The sequence below is a fragment of the Chiloscyllium plagiosum genome, chromosome 5 (assembly GCF_004010195.1).
Source record: "Chiloscyllium plagiosum isolate BGI_BamShark_2017 chromosome 5, ASM401019v2, whole genome shotgun sequence".
In the NCBI taxonomy this organism is placed as follows: Eukaryota; Metazoa; Chordata; class Chondrichthyes; order Orectolobiformes; family Hemiscylliidae; genus Chiloscyllium; species Chiloscyllium plagiosum.
Window position 1 is genome coordinate 91,824,438 of NC_057714.1, and position 19,226 is coordinate 91,843,663.

General features: G+C 40.8%; 1 protein-coding gene across 2 annotated transcripts in view; it reads right to left on the reverse strand.

Moving 5' to 3' along the window:
- The window catches only part of fzd8a (frizzled class receptor 8a), a 51,291-nt gene that overhangs the window by 14,931 nt on the left and 17,134 nt on the right, over positions 1–19,226 (reverse strand). Inside the window, exon 1 of one of the 2 annotated variants that reach the window (XM_043690645.1) lies at positions 1,941–2,040. The exons of the other annotated variant lie outside the window; for it this stretch is intronic. The gene's annotated coding sequence lies outside the window, so the exon portion shown is untranslated. Of the gene's footprint in view, positions 1–1,940; positions 2,041–19,226 lie in introns of those variants that run through there. 2 annotated transcript variants of the gene reach the window in all.

Here is a 19,226-nt window from a genome sequence, read left to right on the forward strand (position 1 = left end):
ATTACCTTGTAGCCCATGGAGAAAAATCTCTCAATCATATGTTGTGCTACTAATTCAACCAGAATGTCGATTAAACACAAATGCCAGTTGCATTCAATAGTAATTAATTGTTTGGACAAACCACTATTGGCAAAATGAAAAGAAATCAGGTCACAGATCCTATTTCCTTTTAAGTAAAATTACAATTCAATTTGCTGACTGCTGTTTATTCAACTGGCTAAACTTTGAGTCAAAGTTTATCTGGTTACTTATATCATCAAAGCAAATGTTAGATTGCTTCTAAGATTATAGCAAGACAATCAGAAACCTGGCTCCTTTCAACTTAATTTCTCCATTTAAAAACCAAGCACAAATATACTTATGGTTAAGTCGAAGGAAGTCTCTGCACAACTTTAATCACATTACACTATTTCAAATTATAGAGAAAATCCTTTCCGTTCATAGCCACCTTTTCCATTACCCAACCCTGGTACTTATTTGCTTATGGCTTTTCTAATAATCAGTCACAGGTGGAACTGGGTGCAGCTGGGCCTTCTAACAGCCTGTTGTCTGGCCCCTTGCAGTGTTAGCACTATGAGCTTTGGATGTGTACACCTTGTATGGTAATCCACCTTCAGCTCATTACTTCAACAAACACAAAATGCTTCTCTGTGTTTCTGCAAATTTAACTATCAATTCATAGAATTTTATAGCACAGGAGGAGGCCACTTGGCTCATCAGCCCTCTGCCAGCAATTTTGAAAGAACTATCCAATTTACCACACTTAATTTATCACTGCGTTCTGAGGAAACATTTTGAATGTTGTTTGAACTTCCTCAAAGAGTTTAACAAACTCACAAATTCTTGCATGAGAGAAACATCAATTTTATACTAATTGAGGGTTGTACATTGGTATGGACTTTATCAATGCATATTTATTCCTGCACCGGTTGTGGAATGTTAAGGTAAGATGTCTCACTGTTGGCAAGTGGAACACGGTTCCAGCTTTGGCACCCAGTCATAGCATCAATCACTTTGATACCAGGTGTAAATCAAGTTAAATTCAGATTAAAGCTTTCTCTGCATTGCTCCAATTAGACCAATGAAGATTCTAGTTCCAAGAGTGTAACATAAGGATGTCGTAGGGTGTATTTTCCATCTTGGCACTGAAGTGTCAGAATACAGCCAACTGAGCTCTGCATGTGTTAAAATTATGCATGACTGACCTCGCAAATTTCCCAAGGCCAGCCTAATTGATACTTAAAGTAAGCTTCTGGCCTGGATTGAACCTTTTGGTGGGAGCTCATGGCCAGTGGGGGTTCAGAAATAGCGTGCACACTTAAAGGAATACAGTTACTTCCTAAAAGTAAAGACTTACCAGTCTGCCGAACATTATTTTTAAAACAATCTTCATCTTTTCCTTTGCCCTTTGAGCAATGATAACCATGTTAGGCTGATTCGATCCTCCAAACACACACACTATATATACCTACACACACACACACACATATATATATATATATATATATATATATATTCCTCTGGGGAGGATTTTTGTTTTAAAAAAAGTAAAATTGTTGGTCAGAGAATTTTCTTGTAGAGATTATTGAAAAATAACCTTTTTACAGATTGTATATTTAGATGCTTCTTCAGGAGTGAGATGAAATTTGGAGCTCCAGGGTATTCTTCCCACATGAGCCATGCACACCACTACCTCCCAGAAGGGCAAGAGAAGCAGATGGATGTGAACACCACCATTTGCAAGCTCCCCTTCAAACAATCATTTGCTGCTGCTCGGTCAAAATCTTTCTCTTTACAACATTGTGGGTGTATCTATACACATGGACTGTAGCAATTCAAGAAGGCAGCATACCACTATCATCTTGAGGGCAATTAGAGAGGGGCAATAAAGGCAGACTTAGCTAGTGATGCCTGCATTCTGCGAATAAACTTAAAAATACCTTATGAGATGGTTGTTCAACATGGTATTAAATGCTCAGTGCTGCAAAGAAGACTTCCTGCTCTTTTTATGCCACCAGCACTTCACTCTTCTACTGTAACTCACGCAGTGCCACATCCTTCTGCTAACAATTTAGATCCTCTGCATTTTGATGGTAGTCTAGTACTTGCAAAGTTGCTTAGAGCATTAGAGTTATTTTCGATGGGATGAGACACTGATGGTCTCTGGGTTACTGGCAATCCATGTCTCTGAGAAGATGAATAAAAGTTAGTGGGTTCACTATAAGAGATGCATTTTCAAAACATGTTTTCATTTTAAATATAATATAAGCATTATGTTTGTGTTTCTGCTTGTGAGTAAAGGGTGAACTCGCCTGAGAACACTATCCCTTGAGTTGAGGATGCATCTGGTTTCTCTATTTCCTACCTCTTCCTTCATAAGTCAATGATGTTAAATCTTAAATTAATTTGAGGCTTCTATTTGGGTCAGTTGCTATTTGTTATGTGCCAAAGTGTCATGATGGCAGAGAAATTGTCCTGAGAAGTTACAAGAAGCTCATAAAGATGTCTAACCAGCAACCCATTATCTTTTTCAATAATATGTCTTCAATAATGTTGGAAGAATTTCCTATGCAAAGTCCCCTAAAATTTCAATGCTTGTAATAGTTTCAAATGTATGTTTCACTTTGTAATTGGATGAAGATGCATGGTAAACATCCAAATTACTGGAAGATTGTGTATTAATAAGAGTAATGACATTCAGGACATAATTTAAGGCATTGTGCTTGGGACGGCTACTTCACAGAAATAATGACACAATGATTTAACCTTTCCCTGAAGATCATCCTGCAAGGATGGCAGATTTCATGAAATTGTGCAAGGGTAACCATAACCATTTGCTAGTTAAATGTAATCTCTGAAACCACGAGCACCACCTATTCATCCTTTCATAGTAATATTGTCCTTGGCTGATCTGCACTTGAGTTTTAATGCTATCCACAACTTTCACCACCTCCAGACCCAATTATCCTAGTGTTGTCCTTAGCTCTGGAGGAGTTCAATCCTTTGCAAATGACAACTTATCCAACACACAACTACTCTCTTTTTTCCCCAAAATGCTCCTGTGTAGCTATTCATTGAAGTCATATATACTAATTAAAAATCTTCTTGCACACATCTTCAAATTTCTCCAGTACCTCACCCTTTCCTACCTGTACAACCTCAATCAGTTGTGATATTCTTTATATTCCCCCTGCTCTGCTCCTTATAGTGCCTGCTCCCATTGTTCTGTTCACTGAAGACTCTTTAGCCATTTCAGCCTTGCAGGATTGAACCTTCAGTCTAATCTCCTCTGTATTCCTACTTACCTCCTTGAAAAAAAATGTGTTCAAAAATTAACTTCTTCAATCTTGACTTTGATCAGTGCCATTATCTTTCCTCCATTCAATGTTTCTGTGAAGTGCTTTAGGACATTTTATTACATACCTCTGTTGTGTAAGTATAAATTGTTGCAATTTTATTGACTACCACTTTTATTTTTATTTTCAAAATGAATGGTTTTGGAGTTATCTCCTTAGTGCAGTCCTGAAATGCAGTCCAAACACTTGTCAGATATTGGTCATATTTTCTGATATCAAGTTACAGCCATCTACCTTCATCAGTGGATGCCAATTCTTACAATGGATGTAAGAAAGGAGATGCAGGTACTAAGATCACTCTATATCTTTCTTTGTTAAGTCTTAAAATTCCTGTTCACATCATCCTTGCTCATTATGCAGACATATTCAATCAAGAATCAGGAAGCTTTTCAACTTTTGTCCTGGTTTATATTTATGCCATTAAGATGCATTCGATGAGAGAGAAAATGTAAAGCAGATCACACTGATGACAATTTTTAAAAGCAATCAAACATTACAGTTAACATAGCAGAAAAAAAGGCTTGAAAATCTGATCAAAATGCTTAAATCAACTTCTCCCGTGCCTCTCCTATCCCATGCCACATTCCCACAATAGATACGATTAGATGATATATACAATTAAGAGTGGCAAGAATGTATAAAAGGCATTAATTAAATCAAAGATAAGAGGGTTCTGGAGAGGGGTATGGGTACACTTAGGTTTACAACAAAAAAGATTATGGAGCATTGCAGGGCAACTATTTAGTCAGGCTGACTGGAAGGAACGCAGTGTGCAAGTACTAAAGAAAATGGCAAAGGGGAAAAAGGTAGTAAAAAGGCAAAAATATTGGCTCTTTACTTAAATATAAATAGTATTCAGAGCAAAATAAGTAATTTAACAGGATAAATAGATGTTAATGGGTCTAATGTTATCGGCATTACACAGAGATGTTTACAAGGAAATCAAAACTGGGAACTAAATAATCAGGTCTATGTGGCTTTTGAAAGACCAGGGAAAAAGGATGGTGGGGTGACTTTGAAGCCATGAGATGGAATTAAATACAATGATTAGATTAGAGAATGTGAATCCATTTGGGTGGAGGTAAATAATAACCAGAGAAAGAAGACACCAGTGGGTGGAGTTTATAGACCCCTAACAGTTGCTATGCTGCAGAACAGAGAGTAAATCAGAAGATATTGAGGACAGCTAAAAGAGGCAGTACATTAATCATGGGTGACTTTAATCAACTGTGATAACCTTAAATCAGAGTCATTACAGAGGCATGAATGGAGAGTTGGCTGGAATGGACTGGGAAAGGAGTTGGAAGAAAATGCAGTTGAGCAACAGTGGTACATGTTTAAGAAAACCATGTATGACTCACAACAATGATATATCCCAGTGAGGAATAAAAATTTTAGGATGAGGATAACTCAAGCAGGATTAACCAAGGAGGTTAAGAACAATATTGAATTGAAAGAAAAAACATATAACGTGGCAAAGATTAGTGCCGGATGATTGGGAAAGTTTTGTAAACCAGCTAATGACGATCCGAAAAAAAAAGAAAGAGAAGATAAAATTTGAGGGTTAACTAGCAAGTAATATAAAAAGGGATAATAAGGTCTTCTTTAAATACACAAAGAGGAAGAAAAGCCAAAGTGAACATAGATAATGAGGCTTGGGAAATAATAATGGGGACCACAAAATGGTGATGAATAAAACTTTTCATTAGTCTTCATGGTAAAAGAGTCTAAAAGCATTCTGAAATACCAAATAATCAAGGGGCAAAAGTTGTGGAGGAAATAAATATAATAACTATCACTAAAGAAAAAGTACAAAGGAAACTAATGGGACTAAAGTCTGACAAAGTCCCTGGACCTGATGAGTTGCATTTTGGGGTATTAAAGGAACTAGCTGGCGGGGGATCCAAGATGGCGGCAACCCAGCAAGTCTGAGTCTGTAGTGTTCTGCCCAAGACTCAGGCAAAGTGGCTGCCCGCCTCCACCACACCTGCCAAATCATTTAAAATAACTTTTATTTAATACAGCTAGTCATTTTACACCAAACTTGAGTAGTTTAGTGCTCTGTTCAATGACTAAGGGAAAGAATGCCCGCAGCTCGCAGCACACAGGAACCCCTCCCCCACCGTCCCCAGCTGCAGCAGAGGTGTCCGCAGCCGCCCTGGGGGACTTACCTATGGTGGTGAGCCTTGTTGCAGTGATTTCCAAGCTTGAAGAGAAAATCGACGCCTTTATAGAAGAGTCCAGGAGCAGATGGGAATCGTTGTCGGTCACGCTGCGAAAGCACGACCGAGACATAGAAAAAAATCGAACGGAGCTAAAGGCTGCGACCTCCGAGGCTGCTGCAGAATCGGCCGTGGGTCGGGTCCGGACTCTCAAACAGCGAGTCCGGGCCTTAGAAGATCACATCGACAACCTCGATTCTCGAGATCATCAAACAAATATTTGTTTGCTGGGCCTTCCCGAACAGGAAGAGGAAGGCCAGCTTGCAGTGTTTCTTGAGCAGTGGCTCCCTCAGATGTTGAAGCTGGAGGCTGGATCAGGCCAGGTAAGGGTAGAATGGGCCCACCAGGTTGCAATACACAGGCCTGGGTCCGACCAGTGCCCCCGCCCGGTCCTGTTCTGGCTTCAGTGTTACAGAGAGAAGCAAATGCTCCTGGAAGCCTTCAGAAATCTTGGGAACGATCCCCAAGTCATGACTTACAAAGGATACAAGATTATGCTGTTTCAGGATTTTTCCCCAGCTTTGGTCCGCAAGAGGAGGGTGTTTGATGAAACGAAGAAGAGTTTAAAGGATTTAAACATTCAATACTCCCTGCGCTACCCAGCGACGCTGCGTTTTAACCACGAAGGATCTGTCTATAACTTCAGATTGCCGGAATTTTTGGACTCTCTTAAATAAATTGTAAGAGTTCACTTGTGTGGTGAATAATGTTGTTCTGCCCCCCCCCCCACTTTCCCCGGTTTATCCTTTTTTTTCTCTTATTACCTTTGTTGCTTAATACTATCTCCAGGGGGTAGAGAGGGGGACTTATTTGTTCTCCACTTTGCGATTTTCCCTTTTTTTCTATGTATAAGCTGGGTGGTCGAGTTGATTCAGGTGAGGAGGTGTGCTTGCCTTGTCCTACCTTATCTCTCTTTTAGAGCGGGTTTGTTTCCCCTTATTATTTTGTGTTACTATATTTAATTATTATCTGCTGAGACTGTAATTTTATAGTTTTATATGTTTATATGTGGTATTAACGTTACCAAATATATCTAGGTGTTGGTGTGGGTGGGGAGGGGGGGGGTTGGATAGGGTACTCACTGTTAACTTTAGCTTTATAGTACACTTGAATTTTCTTTATTTTATTATGGGGTGCCTGGGTTGAGGGTGGGGCACTGGTTGGGAGAGGTTATGATGGGTTTTCAGAAAGCAAGTGATGTTCCCTGGAAACAAGGGGGAAAATCTCCGTTTAAATATGTTTTATATTTTTTCTATTTAGAAATTTTTTTTATTATATTGGTGTGAGTGTATTAAAGAATCTCTATTTTTGTGAATTTTCTATGGTCTGTGCTCGGGATGTTTTGGATGGGGTTTCTCCTCCTGGGGGGTCTTGGACTTGCCTGGACAATTATGGATTAAATGGTGCACCTGGAATGTCAAGGGGAGTAATTCACCAGTCAAAAGGAAGAAAATACGATCAAACCTCAAAAAAGAAAGGGTTGATATAGCTCTCCTACAGGAGACACATTTACTGGGTAAAGGACACTTGAAATTACAACAGGGTGGATTTGATCAGGCCTTCTTTTCTTCTTTCAGCTCAAAAAGTAGGGGAGCAGTCATTCTTATTCGGAAGAATCTCCCTTTTAAAATCCTAAGTCAGATAAAGGATGAATCTGGATGATATATACTGATTAAAGCCCTTATAAATGGAGAGGAATATGGGATTTTTAATCTGTATTGTCTCCCGGCGTATCCTTTCAAATTTATAAGGGAAGCCTTCTTCAAACTGATGGCTCTTGGGGCTCATCATACAATTATAGGGGAGACTTTCATTACATTATGGACCCGGGGGTAGACAGGATACCTAAGAGTACTGCGGGTGTATCCCCCACATTCAGGCAATTGGGGGATTTGAATAAAGAGTTAGGATTAGTAGATGTGTGGAGGTGCCTCCACCCGCAAGGCAGAGATTTCTCTTTTCACTCTAATCCACATTAATGTCATACTAGAATTGATATGCTTTTTGCCCTCTCGACCTTTTTGAATTCCATATCATCCTGCAAAATAGGTGATATAATAATTTCTGATCACGCTGCTGTGTATATGGAAATCAAGGCTAGGAACAATGAGGCATCCCCCCGACATTGGCGTATGGATTCCTTTTTAATGAAGGATAGTAAATTTGTAAAATATTTTTCTCAAGAATTTAAAACTTTTTTGGAAATTAATCCAGGTACAGCTAGTAACCCGTCAATGATGTGGGAGACCATTAAGGCTTATGCGCGAGGTCTGATCATTTCATACTCGGCGATCCAGAAAAAACTAAAGGGAGAACAATAGCGTCTACTTGAGGCTCACATAAAGGCAGCTGATACAGCGTACGTTGATAGACCTTCTATTGCTAAATTACAAAGGATTACGGCCCTTAGGATAGCCTTGAATATCGCGCTTACCCAAATGGCAAAGAGGGAAATATTATTTGCAAAGTAATTATATGAATTTGGCAATAAACCTGGTAGATACTTAGCATTTCTTGCAAGGAAATAAAAGACCCCTCAAGCACGTCCATCAGGGAAAGTGCTAGTACTCTGACTCACGATCATAAAAGGATCAACACAATCTTCAGAAAGTTTTATTCTGATTTGTATAAATCGCAGGATTGTGAAGATAGAGCCAGGAAGATGCAGTCCTTTTTTAAAAGCCTGGCCTTTCTGGACTTAACCCCGGAACAGGTATCGGTCCTGAATGCTCCCTGAACAACCCAGGAAATACTTGACACAATCAAGCAGCTTGAGAGCGGTAAAACACCTGGCCCAGATGGATTTCAGGTTGAATTCTACAAAGAGTTTACAGGAATATTAGCTGGTCCGCTTATGGACATGTACAACTACTCATATAGTCAGGGCTGCCTCCCGCCTTCGCTGAAAGAGGTGAATATCTCTCTTATTCTCAAAAAAGGAAAGGACCCAGAAGATTGCGCATCATATGGACCAATATCCTTGCTAAATGTAGATTTTAAAATTCTTTCTAAAGCATTAGCATTGAGGCTGGAGAGGGTATTGCCATATATCATAAAAGAGGATCAGATGGGGTTTATCAAGGGCTGTAGATCATCTAATAATATTAGAAGGGTTTTGAATGTGATTCAAGTCTGTCATCAGGAAAAAATACCGGGAATAGTAGTCTCATTGGATGCGGAGAAGGCATTTGACCGGGTTGAATGGTCATACCTGGTCTATACATTGGAAAGGTTTGGCGTTGGAAAGGTATTTGCTAAATGGGTCTCAACCTTGTATAATGATCCCAAAGCAGTTGTGATCACCAATGGATTAGGCTCGGATAGCTTCAGTGTGGGTAGGGGCTGCCGTCAGGGATGTCCTCTCTCACCGTTGCTATTCATTCTAACAATTGAGCCACTAGTGGAAGCTATACGGGCGGACTCTAATATAACAGCCCCGAGGGTTGGTACAGGTAAACATAAAATTACCCTTTATGCAGATGATGTTCGCCTTTTTCTTAGTAATCACCTGATGTCCATGCCTCCCTTAATCCAAATTGTTAATATATTTACTGCATTCTCAGGCACTATTAATTTCTCAAAATTGGAGGCCGTGCAAATGGGTGGCCTCGCTAGTATGTCCTACTTATTGGATGGATCTCACTTTCCCTTTGGGTAGTCTCTGGAGGGTTTCTTATATTTAGGCATTTTTTATCACCCCAGTATTTGGCCAAGGTCAATTTTGTGCATCTACTGGAAAGGATAAGGCAGGACCTTCAATGCTGGGGGATCCTCCAATTTCGTGGCTACGTAGAATAGCCCTAATTAAAATGAATGTCTTGCCCCGTCTCTCATACCCTATGAGAATGCTCCGAGTGATGCTGCCGAGGCCGACACTGTGCAAATTGCATGGTTGGCTGGGTTCTTTCATCTGGAATCATAGACGGCCCCTCATTAAGTTAAGGAAGCAACAGCTTCCACAGCTAAGGGGAGGGCTGGATTTTCCAGACTTTAGGAAGTATCAGCTGAGTTCCCTATTAAGCTACATTGCGAGTCAGACGCGACCCAATCTGGCTGGACATCGAGGCTTCTCAAGTAAAGTGCCTTCTTATTTTTAGATAAGATGAAAATCATTATGGACCACTGTAAAAACCCTATAGTATTAAACACAATTAAAGCCTGGAATATAATGCGGCAAAACAAGGGTATATCACATAAAACATCCCCCTATACTTCTATAGTGGGGGCATGGGGTTTTCAACCGGGGCTCACAGACACCACATTCAAATCCTGGAGGTCCGGGGTATCTCCTGTTTAGGGGATCTGTTTGAGGAAGGGGTCCTGATGTCTTTTGAACAGCTGCATCAGAAATTTGGACTACCTAATGGAGACCTCTTTCGATACTTCCAAATTCGAGATTACATACAAAAGAAGACTATGCTATTTGATCGCCTTTATAAATCAGGTAGAGAACGTAGAGTGTTGTGGCCAATAGGTGTACTCTTGGTCATCACTCTTTATCATTTGTTACATAATGAAGTGTTGGAAGACATGGACCACCTGCTTAGAACATGGGATCAGTGGCTGGAAATTTCTGCAGAAATGTGGGATGACATCTTGGAAAATGCCAGAAAAATCTCCATTTGTAATAGAACCCAGGCCATTCAGTTAAAGATACTCCGTAGGGCTCATATGGCACCGAAACGATTGGCAAAATTTAGGCAGGAGCATCTCCGATGTGTCCCAAATGTAAAACAGTGGTGGGCACTCTTACACACCGCTTAAGGACATGCCATAAGATCCGTAAATACTGGACCAAAGTAGCAAATGCTTTGACAGAAATCTTGGGAATGGAAATTAGAGTAGATCCAGTATCTCTTCTCCTGGGCTTCTCGAGCTTACCTTCGCTGGATGTGCACAGGGGGAAATTATTTTCCATTCTCTCCTTTTGTGCAAGGAAAAATATCTTAGTAAACTGGGTGGCTGAGGGCCCTCTAGGACTTCCGAATTGACACAGATTAATCATGGAATGTATTCCCCTTGACCTCCTTACAAATATGGTGCACCAAAAAATGGAATTATTCTATAAAATATGGCAGCCCTTCTTGAATTACATAGATACAGATATTTCGGCCATTTTGTCAAGGGCTTTTGTCCGGTTGGGGTAACGGTTCTGGCTGGTCTGGGGGCCCTTGGGGGAGGAATCCCGCATGAATACGGGTTTTATTACGAGTTGATGTTAATTCATTCCAAACATGTACTTCACTGTTTAATTACTATGCTATACTTTGTTTTTCTCTTGAGTAATGTAAGATATTTGATCATACACTCTGGTTAGTTATAGGTTAGATTAGTAGTTAGTTGGGTTTTGTCTTTTTTTTTCTCTGTATCTCTTCTTTTTGTTTGACAGACTTTGGCTATTATTTATTTAAGATTTAATTGTATATTAGTGTTTGTACTTGAGTTTTTAAAATTATTTGTAACCTTGTAAAAACATGTTAAATTTTCAATAAAAATATCTATTAAAAAAAAGCAATTAGCTGGCAATAATCTTCCAAGAATCATAGATTGCTGAAAAGGCCCAGAGGACTGGAAAATTGCCAGCCTAACACCCTTATTCCAAAATGGACAGAGACAAAAAAACCCAGTAACTATAGACCAGTTAGTTTAACATCGGTCATTGGCGAAATGCTGTGATGTACCATAAAGGATGTAATAATAGAGCATTTCAACGTACATAATATATATAAAAGGAGTCAGAATTGCTTCACGAAGGGGAAATCATACCTGATACATATATGCAAGTTGTTTGAGGAGGAAAGAAGCAGAATAGCTAAAGGGGAACTGGTAGATATAACATATTTATCTTTCCAAAGGGTGTTTGATAAGGCAATTTAATAAGACAAGAGCACGTTGTTAGCTATAGTATATGAGTGTGGACAGAGGATTGACTAAAGGAAGACTGAAAATTGGGATAAGCTGGGCATTTTCAAGATGGCAACCCGTAACTCGTAAAGTGCCACTATAAGCAGTCCTGATGCCACAATTATTTACTATATATATATTCATGTCTTGGATGACGGAAGTGAATGTACCATTACAAAGTTTGCTGATGAAACAGAAATGGGTGGGAAGGCAAGTAGTGAGAATGATATAAAGTGTCTTCAGGTAGCTACAAATGGATTAAGTGAGTAAAAACTTGGCAGTTGAAGTGTATTCCATCCAACTCATCCATGCCGACCTAATCCCACTTGCCTGCGTTTGGCCCATATCCCTTTAAATCATTCCAATCACATACCTGTCCAAATGTATTTAAAATGATGTAACTGTACCTGTACCTACTTCCTCTGCCAGTTCATTCCACATATGAACCACACTGTGTGAAAAAGGTACCCCTCAGGTACTTTTTAAACCTTTCTCCTCCCACCTTAAAAATATGTCTCCTAGTTTTGAACTCCTCAACCGTAAGGAAAAGAAGTTTGCTATTCTCCTTATCTATACCCCTCATGATTTTATAACCTCTACAAGGTCACTCCTCAACTTCTCCACCAAATGCAATTTGAAAGCCAGGGATATGATGGAAACTTCTCCACTTTCCTGGTTGAGGCTGGTTCCAAAATGCCCAATAAATAAAAGCAAATTACTGCAGATGCTGGAATCTGAAACCAAAAAAGAGAAAATGCTGGAAAATCTCAGCAAGTCTGGCAGCATCTGTAAGGAGAGAAAAGAGCTGATGTTTCGAGTCTAACTGACCCTTTGTCAAAGCTCGACAAAGCTTTGACAAAGGGTCAGTTAGATTCGAAACGTCAGCTCTTTTCTCTCCTGACAGATGCTGCCAGACTTGCTGAGATTTTCCAGCATTTTCTTCCAAAATGCTCAAGCTTGACACCACAAAGCAGCCCACTTGATTGGCAACACTCACTCCCTCTACAATTGATGCACAGTGGCAGAAATGTTTATTATCTACAATGTGCACCACATCGATGCACTAAATCTGCTTCTTTCAAACTTCATATCTCTACCATCTGGCAGGACAAGTGTATGGGAATGTCACCACCCAAAAGATCCCCTCCAAGACACGTACCACACGTACCATCCTGACTTGAAAATATTTTGCTGTTCCCTCACTGTGGCAGTGTCAAATCCTGGAACCCTTTTCGTAATAATGCTGTTGATTTACCTGCACTAGGTGGACTGCTGGTGGTTCAAGGGGGAAGCTTACATCCTTTGCCAGGGCAATTAGAAACTAGTCAAGCCAGGGATGCTAACTTCCCAAAAAGAATAGGGAAATGGACCCTATATGTGTTATAGACATGCTCAATGGTATTTTGAAATGGGAATAAATTTAATTCATTTCAATTCAAAGTCTAGATCATCCAATGTCAGACAGGTCTCAATGGTGGAGGGCCAATGAGAAGCCCTCCACCACTCACATCTGACAATGGCTAGAGGAATGGTCAGGCAAGTTTAGTTTTGTTTCTGAAACAGCCACAGCTACCTGCAGCGGAGCCCCTCCAGTTGCTATGGTCAGGCAGCTATCACTGATTACAGTCAGAGAGCTCCAATGCTTGAACAATCATCGTTCTATTCTTATCCCACTGCTGGGAAACCACAGTTGTCATGTCTCCTTAACTGAACTAACTTGCAGATAATTCTGCTTGTTGCCACTACTTGTTGGAAGGCAATCAATGAACCATGGCACAGCCTCTTTGAAAAAAAGCTTGGGGTTGGGATGATGCTGGGAAACTGACTCAATGGTTGACTTCACCAAATTATCGGCCTCATCCAAATCCTGACCCTGATTGAAAATTTGGCCCTCGGTGTTATTGATTACTAATGGCTTCCACCAGGGAGGATTAATGACTTACGTATAATTTCTGCACATATATGCAATCATAAGCAACAGTTATTTGGAAGTCATGCAATACATGCAGATTTTAAATCATTTACCGTCTGTTGCAGACATAGCAAGTTAGCATATAAGAGATGTCACAGGCAAACAAAATCCTAAATATTAATACTAATACTAATAATAAATGTTCCTGGTAATCATGTCCAATTTTGAGTAAATTGATATTTCCCAAACAAAACATATAGCTTAAGTGCAAATCAGACTCTTTTTATAGCCACAAGCAACTGTTCCTCTTGGAAAATGGCCATTTTGTGAGTGCTCAGTGCATAGTTTTACCAATGAAGATGTGATTCTTAGAAACTTAGAATCAGCCTCTCCCCATACAATACACATACAATGAGATTTTTTAAAAATGAGTCAGACCAAGATCTCTGCTGGTGGTTTGTAACTTTCCATATCAGTTTTTGGTGAGATTTGCTTTCCTCAGTTTCTCTCCCTTCTTTGATATTATTTCTAATTCCTTCCCAGTTAGCTAATCCAATTAAATAGGCGTAGAGTCCTTTGCATTTCATTCCACCATTCATGCATTTTCCTGGTTAGCAAAAGCATAGGTAATCAGTAATTGGTATGTTTGCTACCCTCAGCCTATCAAGCATTATACATAAAAAAGCTGATCCCAGGATTTCTAATGGGCATCAGTATCAGATCGTATTAGTATGAAAGTCCCCTTCTCACTACACCTTTGGAACCTGGCCAGCGAGTACAGTATCATCTCTTTGTATTAACTGAAAATAGCCCTCTTCTATTGAAAGCTGTTTATCGCAGTGATGAGTTGATACTTGAGAGGTTTGACACACACACACAATACTATTTAGCAGTTCACTAATATCACTTACATGTCTAACATGTCCCACTCTTTCAGGAATATTGCTTTCAAGATTGAATAAACCTATTGCATCAAAGCTGGAAGTAAAGAATAGTCTAGAAATTGCTATTAAGGATATCAATGTACAAATGTTTAACATGACATTCCAACTCGGCTAAGTCAACAGTTAAGCTCTTCAAAGTAAATTGGCTAACACCGCTCATAAAATAGTGTGTGAAAGAATGTCACACTCACCGACGTGACAAGCAATAATTAAATGATGGAAAAAGGTGAGAATCAATGCTTTTGAACACCCCTAATGTTACCTTATACACTGCATTTCACCTTAGACCAAATGTTTGAAAGAGGTAAGAAAAGTTAACATAGGGACAGGTTGAGGCCAAAATATATTGACAAGATACATGTGAACACTGAGTTCACGTAAGATAAACTGCACAGAGCAAATGTTTGCAGATTATTGTTTGTTCTTAGGTCAACAAATGATGCCTCAGGCATCATTTGACTATTGATCTCAGTGGAACTGTTTATTCTCTCCATTGTAATCCACAGACTCATTTTCTGAGGTGAAATTCAGAGGGAAAGAAACACCAGAGATTGCTTAAACTGAAAAATCACTTCTGTTTAAAGAGACTTTCCCAGGAACCTTAGACATAGATGGGAAGCTCCAATGTGTAACATTTCTGTTGAATTCTGTATGCATGGAAGTCACAGCAACATGTTTCCTATGTCATTGTCCTTTTACCTGCCCACTAGGTTCCTTCAAATAGAATACCACCAATAAAAATAAACCTTCATGATTCCAGCCGGTCCTTTCAGATCAAAAGATCAGTAAAGAGATTGTTAGCAAACTTCAAACTTTGCAGACTTTGTGTTTTGTAGGTCTGTAAAAAAGAGCAGCAGAAATATTTCTGAAATCAGGCAGTCACTTCTGAAACTGGTGACTATGAATACTACTGTACATCAAGTTGTGCAAAAATTAATTGAAATGGGAGACTCAATTTTACTCCGATGGGATACAATGCCACAAAGCACTGGCCAATTTATACCAGATGGGTTGGGAGGAAAAGAATCAGTTTGGATTCTCACTTCTGATTGCTATCCTGTGTTTTATTCTGAAAAAAAATGTGTGGAACTTGCATGAATGCCAAGACGGACTCAGATGTGAATTCCTCAATTGCTATGGCTGAATACGTATTTAATAAGCATGGGAGTAACTAGCTACTTTTAGTTCCTGCACCTCCAGGATCTTTCAACAAAAAAGATAATTAAAATAAAACAAGAGAGTCTTTCAAATGCAGTTTTAACTTCATTGTCTGAATGATGGGTATCAATGGATTTCACATTGCGGGCGTGATAATTTAGGTCAATGCGAGGTGTTGCATTTTGGTAAAACAAACAAAGGAAGAGCTTATCAAGTTAATAGGAAAGCCTTGGGGAATGTTGGTGAATAGAGAGAACTAGGAGTGCAGGTACATAGTTCCTTGAAAGTAGCATCACAGGTACTCAGGGCGGTGAAGAAGGGGTTCGGCATGCTTTCCTTCATTGGTTCAAGCACTGAGTCGGGACACCATGTTGTAGATGCACAGGACATTGGTGAGGCCACTTTTGGAGTACTGTGTACAGTTCTGATTGCTGTGCTAGAGGAAGGATGTTATTACACTGGAAAGGATGTTGCTGAGACTGGAGGGTTTGAATTATAAGGAGAAGCTGGATTTCCCTGGAGTGTAAGAGGTTGAAGAGTGACCTTATAGAGGTTTATAAAATCATGGGGGACATAAATAATGTGAATAGCAAAGAGCTTTCTGCCAGGACAGAGGAGTTCAATACGAGAAGGCACAGGTTTAAGGTGAGAGGAGTAAAATTTGAAAGGGACCTGAGGGGCAACTTTTCCCACGGAGGATGGGATGAAATGAACTGCCAGAGGAAGTGGTTGAGGCAAGTAGAGTTACACTATTTAAGAAATATTTGGGCAGGTACATGAACAGGAAAAGTTTAGAGGGATATGGGCCACCACAGGAAAGTGGGACTAGTTTAGTTTGGGAACCCTGGTCAGCATGGACGAGTTGGACCAAATGGCCTATTTCATGCTGTATAACTCTGTGACTCTAAATCAGTGCTAAAAAAGGTTCAAATGCACTATTTTACTTTTTTTAATGTGGCCAAAAATGCCCAGTTGGGGTAACCCTGCAGGCAAGCTGGGCTTGGAAAGCAGACTTACCATTTACTGAGTATTAATGCAACTTTTCCACTAGTACCCATCTGCCAGCCGACCAGAACAAAGAAGGAAATTGACTGGTGTGACTTCAGCATACCTGCGATCTTGTATCTTCAACATGCCACCCCGAGAAGGCTTTGAACAAAGTCTAGCTTTCTCTACACGGCACGGTGGGCGGCACGGTGGCACAGTGGTTAGCACTGCTGCCTCGCAGCGCCTGAGACCTGGGTTCAATTCCCGCCTCAGGCGACTGACTGTGTGGAGTTTGCACGTTCTCCCCGTGTCTGCGTGGGTTTCCTCCGGGTGCTCCGTAAATGTAGGGGTATGGGTGGGTTTCGCTTCGGCGGGTCGGTGTGGACTTGTTGGGCCGAAGGGCCTGTTTCCACACTGTAATGTAATGTAATCTAATCTAATCTAATCTACAGTGACAGTAGAGGAGGGACAAGCAAGTTGGTTAACCAGAATTGAGTCCTCCTACAGGTTCACCAGTGGCCATTTGAAATGTAACATTATTAAGATGGTGACAGTGGACCTCTAAGTTTGTTCCCAAAAGAGACTTCAAGGGAAAAGGAGAAAAAGAAATATAAAAACATTCACTGAATCATAGAACTTTTACAAGAAGGCCATTCAGTCCATTATGTCTGCATCAGCTCTCCAAGTGGGAAAAATGTCAATGTCTCTACATTCTCCTTTTTAAAATAACTATCGAATTCCCTTCTGAGTACTTCAATTGAACCTGCCTCCACTACATTCTCAAGGTGTACATTCACTGTGTAAAAAGGATATTTTTTTCAGATCACTTATTCTCATTTTACAAATTCATTTTAATCTGTGCCCTCTTATTCCTCATTTCAAGAACAGGAGTACTTTTTGGAAAAGCGCAGCAGGTCAGGCAGCATCCAAGGAATAGGAGAATCGAGAATGCCCGAAACGTCGATTCTCCTGTTCCTTGTATGCTGTCTGACCTGCTGCGCTTTTCCAGCAACACATTTTCAGCTCTGATCTCCAGCATCTGCAGTCCTCACTTTTTCGAGGAGTAGTTTTTCCCCTTCTACTCTGACCAGGTCTCTCATGACTTTGGGGACACCTGTATCAAATCTCCTCTCAGCCATTTATTCTCAGTCACAGCTTTTCTAAACTATCTAACATTCTCATCCTCAGAATCATTTCCATGATTATTTTCTGTACTCTGCCCAAAACTTTTCAATCTTTCCTGCAGCATGGCACCCCAGAACTGTATCCAATGCATCAATATTGAAAACAATGGGCTGAATCTTATGGTTTTTTTGGTTAAGTGTTCACTTTATCAAGTTAGCTTTCTCTCTGTGAGGCCTAGCAAGTTTTCTCATGCTATTGTCCCAAGCTTATCTCATTAGCGATCTACTCTATTTCTCTAGCATTCCTGTCGTTTGGTGCTAGCCCACTTCTGCCACTTCCCATACCTTATCCAAGCCCCTGCCTGGATAACTCAGAAAAGACCAACATCCCTGGCACTGCTGCCATCTTTAAAAGGCTGCTGCATACTTGGGCAAGCGCTGTCAGTCCGGATCTGCCCTGCACAGTTCATTATCACTCCTCCAGACGTGGTAGAAGAGCTCTTCCTGCTGAAGGGCCTGTGCTCAAAACGTTGACTCTCCTGCTCCTCGGATACCACCTAACCAGCTGTGCTTTTCCAGCGCCACACTTTTTGACTCTGATCCCCAGCATCTGCAGTCCTCACTTTCTCATGGTTGAGGAGGGAAATTTGTTACTTGCCATAGTAGGGCAGAAAGGGGACATGGCTGGTGGGCTGCCCAGCATTTAGAGCTTTACCTCTGGTGAGGAGGCAATCTGGACTCTCGCCATCCCTAGTGGCTGACTGAGTGTTCCCAAGCTCGTGGACTAGTATCAGGGCTGCCTTTCACCTTTTGTGTCAGAACCCCTGACTGAAGGCTCTCTTCACAAGGGACCACTGACAGCCATAACAAGCTTCCTGACTTGTGTCTCTGCTAAAATGACAAGGATTGTGGTGCTGGAAAAGCACAGGTCAGGCAGCATCCAAGGAGCAGGAAAATCGACATTTCAGGCAAAAGCTCTTCACCAGCCCTTCATTCAGGCTTTTGCCCGAAATGTCGATTCTCCTGCTTCTCGACTGCTGCCTGACCAGCTGTGCTTTTCCAGCATCACACTCTTGACTCTAACCTCCAGCATCTGCAGTACTCAGTTTCACCTAAAATGGCAAGGAGGCAAGATGGATGCACTGTGACCCTGGTAGTTCTGGCTGAGGGGCCAAAAGCACAAAAAGGCAAGGCAGGGACGCACCCAGGTCAGCTAAAATAAGTGTTCCCGAAGAAACCAAACAAACAGCTCTGGGATACAATTTGACCCACTCTGGGTGCCTGTGTATGCACAACGTGCCCTTGCAGCCACTTTGCAATGATTAAAGCTGCTGAAGTGTCCCAAGTTGCAGTTTTGAAGCTCAATGTGAATGGATTGGTGATGTGGAGGGGCTGAGAAGTGTCCAATGCCGTGAACATGGGTTACATGCATAACACTACCCATGGACTACTCCCTGAGATACTGGTACTAAGATGTCTAAGAGGGAGGTCGTTCACAGTAAGCAGCAAACTGGAATCACCAGGTTCCCACTCAGATGCCCATGTTTGTGTGGAGCAGATGGTGGGATAGGAGTGTGCATATTAGTAAGACAAGATCTGCAGTCAAATAAGTTGACAAA